We start from the raw sequence: 7,707 nt of genomic DNA on the forward strand, positions 1-7,707 counted from the left end.
ACTGGTATTCGGCACAGCTTTTTTGCCGGTCAATTGGACATCACTTCTCAGACTGGGGAAGTTACCCGAGAAACATGAAATATGTTCCTGAGTGAGTTTCATCTATATGTCAACATTTTAGTTTCTGTTGCAATGGAAATTCTGTATTTTTACTATTTTGAACATCCGAAAATTCCACTCCCAACCATTTATTCATTCAGGGATTGGCTGAAACGAACTGACATGTCAATAGTAATGGGTGACGTAAGCTATAAAGAGAATGATATTGACATATCAGATTGCGATTACCGCATTTTGAAACGCAATTGTCAGCATGAGGACAATATTTGGCTCCACTGCTTTAGTAATACAGGTATAGTTAACCTTAAAAAGTTATAAGCTTAAACTTATCAATAAACTTTCTAATTAAGTTACGATTTATTTCATTACACAATTAGTACTAAATAGCCCGTATAAGCGCTACGACATGAAAATAAAATAATAGGGCATTAGCTGATGGATTTTCGTTTTCGATCTATTTTTCAAAATAACAACATTCCACTGTTCAGGATGTGTCGACGAAATTTTGCAGCAATCAAACGAAAATTGTACTGTGACTAATATCGGCGGATTTTTGAGATACTTGTGTTATGATGAGAGTAGAAAAGAGTACTTTCACAAGTGTGCTTATTCGAAAACCACCTATTATGTAACAGGCACTGCAGAGAGTAACACACTCTTTAGTGTCTCTACTGTCTGTAAAAATGACCCGTATGGTTATCAGGCATGTGGTTTTTATACGAAAATAAACTTACAGAACATTTATTTCTGCGGAGGTTATTTTAGGAATGATACAAATCTAGAAGTACAGCAGTTTGTAGAGTGTGACCAGAACTGTAGAAGAAATTCTGGCGAGGAATCATCACAGAGCTCCATCGACGGGAACAACAAATTGCCGTGTAACGACAAATGCAAAGTTGGCGACTGTAAGGATGAGAGTGTATGTGAGGGTCACACATACGGAGTTTATTGTGTTAGTTATTTTGGAAATCGTTATATACCTGTATCCTGGGTTTGTGACGGAGCTGCTCATTGTGATAACGGGGAGGATGAGAAGCACTGTAACAACACCACATTACCAACCTGTATACATTATGCTGTGAAAGTGCAGCAGGGAAAGGACATTACAGTCCCCATATTTAACTACACCAGGTGTAGTGTATTTGATATCAGTGGTAAATACTCGTACGATAACACATATCCGTACCGGCACATAAGACGTTATTCGTACTGTTACGGATATCTAGACCAGACAAATTGCACTGATGTAAACAGAGTGGGTGGTTACTGTTTGATCAATGGTTTCATGTCGAGTATATCAAAGTACGTGTTCTGTGGAAGTGAATTTAAGCTGATCAATGAAAAGATTAGTCTCTGTGACGATAATCTAGAAAACGATTGTAGGTCAATATCTGCGGACTGTGTTGTTCACAAGCACAAACTCTGTGATGGAGTTAGTGACTGTGAAGATAATAGTGATGAGACCCTTGACATATGCCACCTAACAACAGTGGGATTCTTCAACTGTATTCGTAGTTTTGGTGGCGATAGAAATATAACAATACCCATAAAATGGATAATGGACAACCAAACCGATTGTCTCAATGGAAAAGATGAAAAAAGAAACCTTTGGAAATATTGTGGAGAGAAAAATGATTTGACTTATAGAGTTGTCTTAGGAGACAAAACCTGCCAGGATATTTTGTTTTGTCCTGGAGATTCCGATCAAGGCTATGTTGATTTTGACTTTCTTTGTGATGGTGTAAACTCTTGTGAGATTGAAAATGAGGTCTGCAGAATTTCGCGAGATTTCCCAAGTATCAATACGACTGCTGTGAATGAAAGATGTGCTGGACGAGATTTATGCAAATCATTGGACTCTAAAAATTTAACATGTCATATACGGGAATATCAGGGGCCAGCAGGATCTGCTTTCGGTGTCAATATAATGCTCAATGTGCCGTCCTTTCAAGTAGACTGCAATAGTCTTTTCGGTGAATATTATGTGTTTATCAGTTGCTTGGGTTTATGCTTAAACTCCACGTGTCCTATCCAAGACACTTTTCTAGAACATGATTCATGTCGTGGTCAGTATCCTGACCGAGTCAAAACTCTGGCAAACAACAATAAACTGACTTTTGTGACAATGTCCGATGTAGGTGAATATGAAAATACAATTTTCCAATGTAAGAATACTAAATGTTTAAAGTACAGCCAAGTTTGCGACCTTGTTGATGACTGTGGTGACATGTCGGATGAACGAAACTGTACAAATCATATAGTTTGTGAGAATACAAACAACCGGACAGATCAAGTAAAAGAGCACTTGATATCTCATTCTCAGAAGTGTGATGGTAGATTTGATTGTTTTGATCTTTCAGATGAATGCAATCTAGAGTGTGGCAAAGAAATCCTCCAAAACTGGTTCTTGAAACTTTATTGCTGGTTGTTGGGCCTCTTAGCAGCAATTTTTAATATCATCACCGTGTGCAAAGTAGCGAGTTGTATTAAAGACTCTGAAACAAGAAGCAATCTATACACTACAGTACTAATTTGTGTAATCGGAATGGGTGATTTCCTTATAGGTGTCTACTTGATCGTACTATCAGTATTCGACAGCATTATTTTCGGAGAGGATTATTGCAGGAAGCAAGCTGAGTGGTTATCAGGAAATTCTTGTTCTGTTCTTGGAGTTATCAGCACTGCTGGATCACAACTTTCTTTATTTTCGATGACTCTTTTAAGTTTGATCAGGATGTGGGGAATTCTGAACAGCTCTCTTAGAATGAGCGTTCCAGCCCGTGTCAATAAAAGAGCAATAGCAAAAGGTATTGGGATCGTTATTGGAATCGTTACTGCTTCGCTATCAGTGGCAATCATACCATTGGTCCCCGCCTTAGAGGACTACTTTGTGCAAGGTTTCTTCTATGATCCACTCTACAAGCTATTTATCGGATTCCCGAACAAAATCAAGCATATTAAAATTCTTCAAGCATACTACAAAACTGACAATTTGTTGGCAAATACAACTTGGGCTAAGATTGGCGAGAAAGTTGATGGAATGTTCAACCAAAGCTTGAGTAGAAGTGCAGTTCACTTTTATGGAAATGATGGTGTGTGCCTCTTCAAATATTTTGTTCGAAGTGACGATCCTAGAAGAAACCGTATAACATCGGATTTAAAAACAGACATGAACGACGTGAAAGGAAATATGATAGTCTGGCTTATGCTGGGAGTCAATCTTTTCTGCTTTGTGGTGATAACTGTGTCTTATTTGATGATCAATATTATATCTCGGAAATCATCAAGGAATTCTGGGCAAAATAGCAATCCAGATGCTGTCCGCAGAAACCGAGCAATACAGACCAGGATTGCGCTGGTCATAGCCACAGATTTCGCCTCTTGGGTTCCATTTATAATCATCAGTGGGCTCCACAATCTCGAAACAATTGATGCTACAGATTGGTACGTGAGCTTCGCTATGATAGTACTACCCCTCAATTCGGTCATAAACCCTTTACTATATAATAACACTCTCAGAGAGTTGTTTGGTGAAGCTTTCAGAAATTTTGCTGCTAGATGTTCGAGAGGCGCTACATCTTTAAGATTGCAACTGCAAGTTACTGCAGTAGAAATGGGAGATCAAATTGAGGGAGCATCGCAAGTAAGAGCAAACGAAGATATCGTCGTGGAAACGCCAATTTAGATGGAATCATAGACCTACTAATTATAAGGTGAGATTCTACAGATTTACATAAAATGCTTTATTAACCCATTAGGGACGATAGGGTCGTTTACGACCCACCTTTTCTAGAGGCTATAGAGGACAAACCATAATACTAAACGCAACGAATCTTTCGCACATATGCTCAAAATTTATTGGGCTACATTATTGACTTTCCAGTCGAGACCCAATTAATTACTAACAACTAAATAATTAGGCTAATTAGTCGTCATAATTGGAAAATATTTCACTTTACTTCTTGCCTTGATTGGGACATTAAAACTTTATGTAGGCTTATTTTGTTGAGGACAAAATAGTTGCGGGCAACGATTTCCTTGAGACATATGAAAAGCCCGTGATAATCAGATGTTCACAAACAGAGCTAGACGCTGTTTACTAACTGCGGTCGCATACGACCCACTCGTCCGGGTCGCAAACGACCCATCACGGTTTTTCGGCTTTAACTTCTGAAACAAAGACGTTAGGATAAAATGAAATAAAAAGCATAAGTTAAAAACATATGGTCAATACTGTGTGACTCTAACTTTTTTAAAATAAAGAATTTGGGTCATTAACGACCCACTCGGCTCACTTGCTTATTACTACATATGTCCATGTAACTTCTTGAATTCAGCCTAAAGCATGACATCATAAGTTCAAAATCGCCTCTCAGCAAGTGATAATCATCATAAACTGCGAAAAATCGGTTAAATGGGTCATTAGCGACCCACTAAGACCACAAAATTGATTAATTAAATATAATGTTGTCAAACTTTTACAAATATTAGTATAAAAACATGTTATATCTTGGTCATTACTCCTGTACGTTGATTTAACTTTTAAAATCGATCAACTGGGTCAATAACGACCCACTCGGAAGTTGAACCACCTCATCAATTATTATCAGTATCATGCTGTTCCACCATCAAGAAAGACACTCGTAGGTCTTAATTCCACGCAAACCACGGGTGGCTGACTACTAGCCCTTCTGAGATCCAGGGCCAACTGAAGGGCCGTCATCACTCATCAAAGAGCTGCGAGAATAACACTACTGCATTTGCCTGGAGTTGCGTCCTGACATTAATACTATGGTGCGTGGAAATCTGTACCGAAAGGACCGTGGCCGTGCCGCAAAAGAAAAGGAATCGGCCCTCGTTCCTAACTTGCTAGGTAATAGCCATGCTGTTGTTGTTGCTTATTAGATTCTGTTACCTTTTTCGTCAATTTCGAATCTTGGTAAACGACCTGCTACAACCCACCGCTTGAGACCCAGGGTCCCACGGTGATCAGATCATGTCACTCAAGAAAAATCCCCTGAACGAAGTATACGAGATATCATGTAACCTTGGGTAAATACTGAAAGACGAGTGGTCAAATTGCATATTCTAATCCAACATGCCAATATGTTTTTTTCATTCCTAGAAAGTACGAGAATAACTAAACAACCGCTGCATTCAGATGGCTACATCTACAGCTCTGTGAAGAAGGACAAGGAAAAAGCCCCCCCCCCCCCCCCCCCCCATTTGGCTGGCGGTGCTGCAACCTGCAATCTCTCAGACAACTACCTCGTTTTGGGTAACAAACCCCGCAGCAACGAGGCAGCTTTCAAAACGAAAACAAGTATTACGTAATCGGCCGAGAGGGAGGGGAGTTTCCAACTGATTAAGCTTGTGTAATTTTGACATAATAGCTATGTGGTGGGGGGGGGGGGCGTAAAAATTGTCCAATAAGTGATAAAGGAATATATGAACGGCCCCTAAGAAGTAAAGAAAGGGAGCGGCGAAGAGAGTAGATGCAGCCATCGGAAATCTGAATCCAGCAGTTGTATAGTTCTTCTTGGACGTTCTAGGAATCGGGAAAAGATAGGCATGTTGTTTGCTGTCTCACGACATTACGGTCGTGTACTAACAGCTGATAAACTCACCTACCTATCAATCCAATTCTGCCCATTATTCGTCAGTCATTGGGTGACGTGATCTGCAGATTACCGTGAGACTCCAGATCTCAGAAGGGCTAGTAGTCAGCCACCCGTGGTTTGCGTGGAATTAAGACCTACGAGTGTCTTTCTTGATGGTAGAACAACATGATACTGATAATTAATGTCGTGGTTCAACTTCCGAGTGGGTCGTTATTGACCCAGTTGATCGATTTTAAAATTTAAATCAACGTACAGGAGTAATGACCAAGATATAACATGTTTTTATACTAATATTTGTAAAAGTTTGACAACATTATATTTAATTAATCAATTTTGTGGTCTTAGTGGGTCGCTAATGACCCATTTAACCGATTTTTCGCAGTTTATGATGATTATCACTTGCTGAGAGGCGATTTTGAACTTATGATGTCATGCTTTAGGCTGAATTCAAGAAGTTACATGGACATATGTAGTAATAAGCAAGTGAGCCGAGTGGGTCGTTAATGACCCAAATTCTTTATTTTAAAAAAGTTAGAGTCACACAGTATTGACCATATGTTTTTAACTTATGCTTTTTATTTCATTTTATCCTAACGTCTTTGTTTCAGAAGTTAAAGCCGAAAAACCGTGATGGGTCGTTTGCGACCCGGACGAGTGGGTCGTATGCGACCATAGCTGTATCTTTTAAAGTAAACGAGATACAGATTAGCTTTTTTGGATATCTCATTTTTGCTGTAAAGTGACCTAGTGTGTTAAACGGCATCAAAATCGGCAAACTTTAAAACTCGTCGTCCCTAATGGGTTAAAAACTGTTAACATCAAGATGAATCTTCAATGTACATCTTACATTGTAAAAAATAAATGTGTATGATATAGATGTAATTATGTAGTTATGTGTATAAAAATGATGGCTTAACAGTTAACACTATCATCGACAGTGTAAAACCTTTAATTGGTCATCAGTGATTGACATAAACATTTCCAATCTCAGGACTATTGCATGATAAAGTGGATGGACACTATTTGCTTTCAAGCCACAGCATGATCACAACAATGGCTTAAATGAAGATGTTGAAAATATTAGTGCCCAGGAACTGTAAAGCTGTGATAAATGACTGACTAGTCGTTAATTCAATATTTTTATGTTCCACGAATTTATAGTCGTTGGTTTTTTAAACAAACCATTTTCCGTTTGAGCAGCTATACTGTAAGTAGATGGAAATATTTTAAACGGGTCATATCCTGTCCAAACCCAGGATGCATAACGTGAAGAATTCGTTGTAACTTTGTATGAAAAGAATTGATATATTATGTGTACTCTGGTGGCACGTGACAGAAATTAACCGATCAAAATATCGAGTAACCATGGTAACGTATTTACTAATATACTATAAAACTTTAAAATATTATCGATTTTTCACTGTTATTTTTAGTACTACTCTTAGGGAGAAGAGTTGTTTTATATTTTTAGCAAATATCCTGGAAATTATTCTACTCAGTGTTACTTTCTACTTCTAGTTTTTGGTTTACTTAATTGTCTCACTTGTTTCGCCAGCCCATTTTTAAGTTACATAATACTTAAATAAAGACTTCAAATATAATAGGGAGCATTTTAACTAAAATAACGCAGTGTTTCTGATTATAATTATAAGGGACACCTAAAAATAAATACGGTATCATTTCGGCTCACATCATATTTGACTGCCAGGTCGGAGTATCCGTTTTAATTAAAGTGCCGCATCATGGTTACTGCACCATAGTCATTCAATTATTCAGAGTGCCACACTTTTTTCAATGTGCCGCATGTATGAGTACTTTTTAGAGTGCCGAAAGTTATGCGGTACTAGATAGTAGATAATCTGTGGTGTAATACTATAATGGTGCTCTCCCCGACTCGCAACCAGCAGGTTAATCTGGTTACCATGGTTACTCTGGTTACCATGGTTACTACACCATAGTAACAGAGTAGTCCAGGGTGTTTGTACAGTTTGCCAAAGCAAACATTTTTAGCATTTTTGTTGCTCTT

This window comes from Bolinopsis microptera, unplaced genomic scaffold, assembly GCF_026151205.1.
Source record: "Bolinopsis microptera isolate Bmic1 unplaced genomic scaffold, MBARI_Bmic_1.0 sca3, whole genome shotgun sequence".
NCBI classification, from domain to species: Eukaryota; Metazoa; Ctenophora; class Tentaculata; order Lobata; family Bolinopsidae; genus Bolinopsis; species Bolinopsis microptera.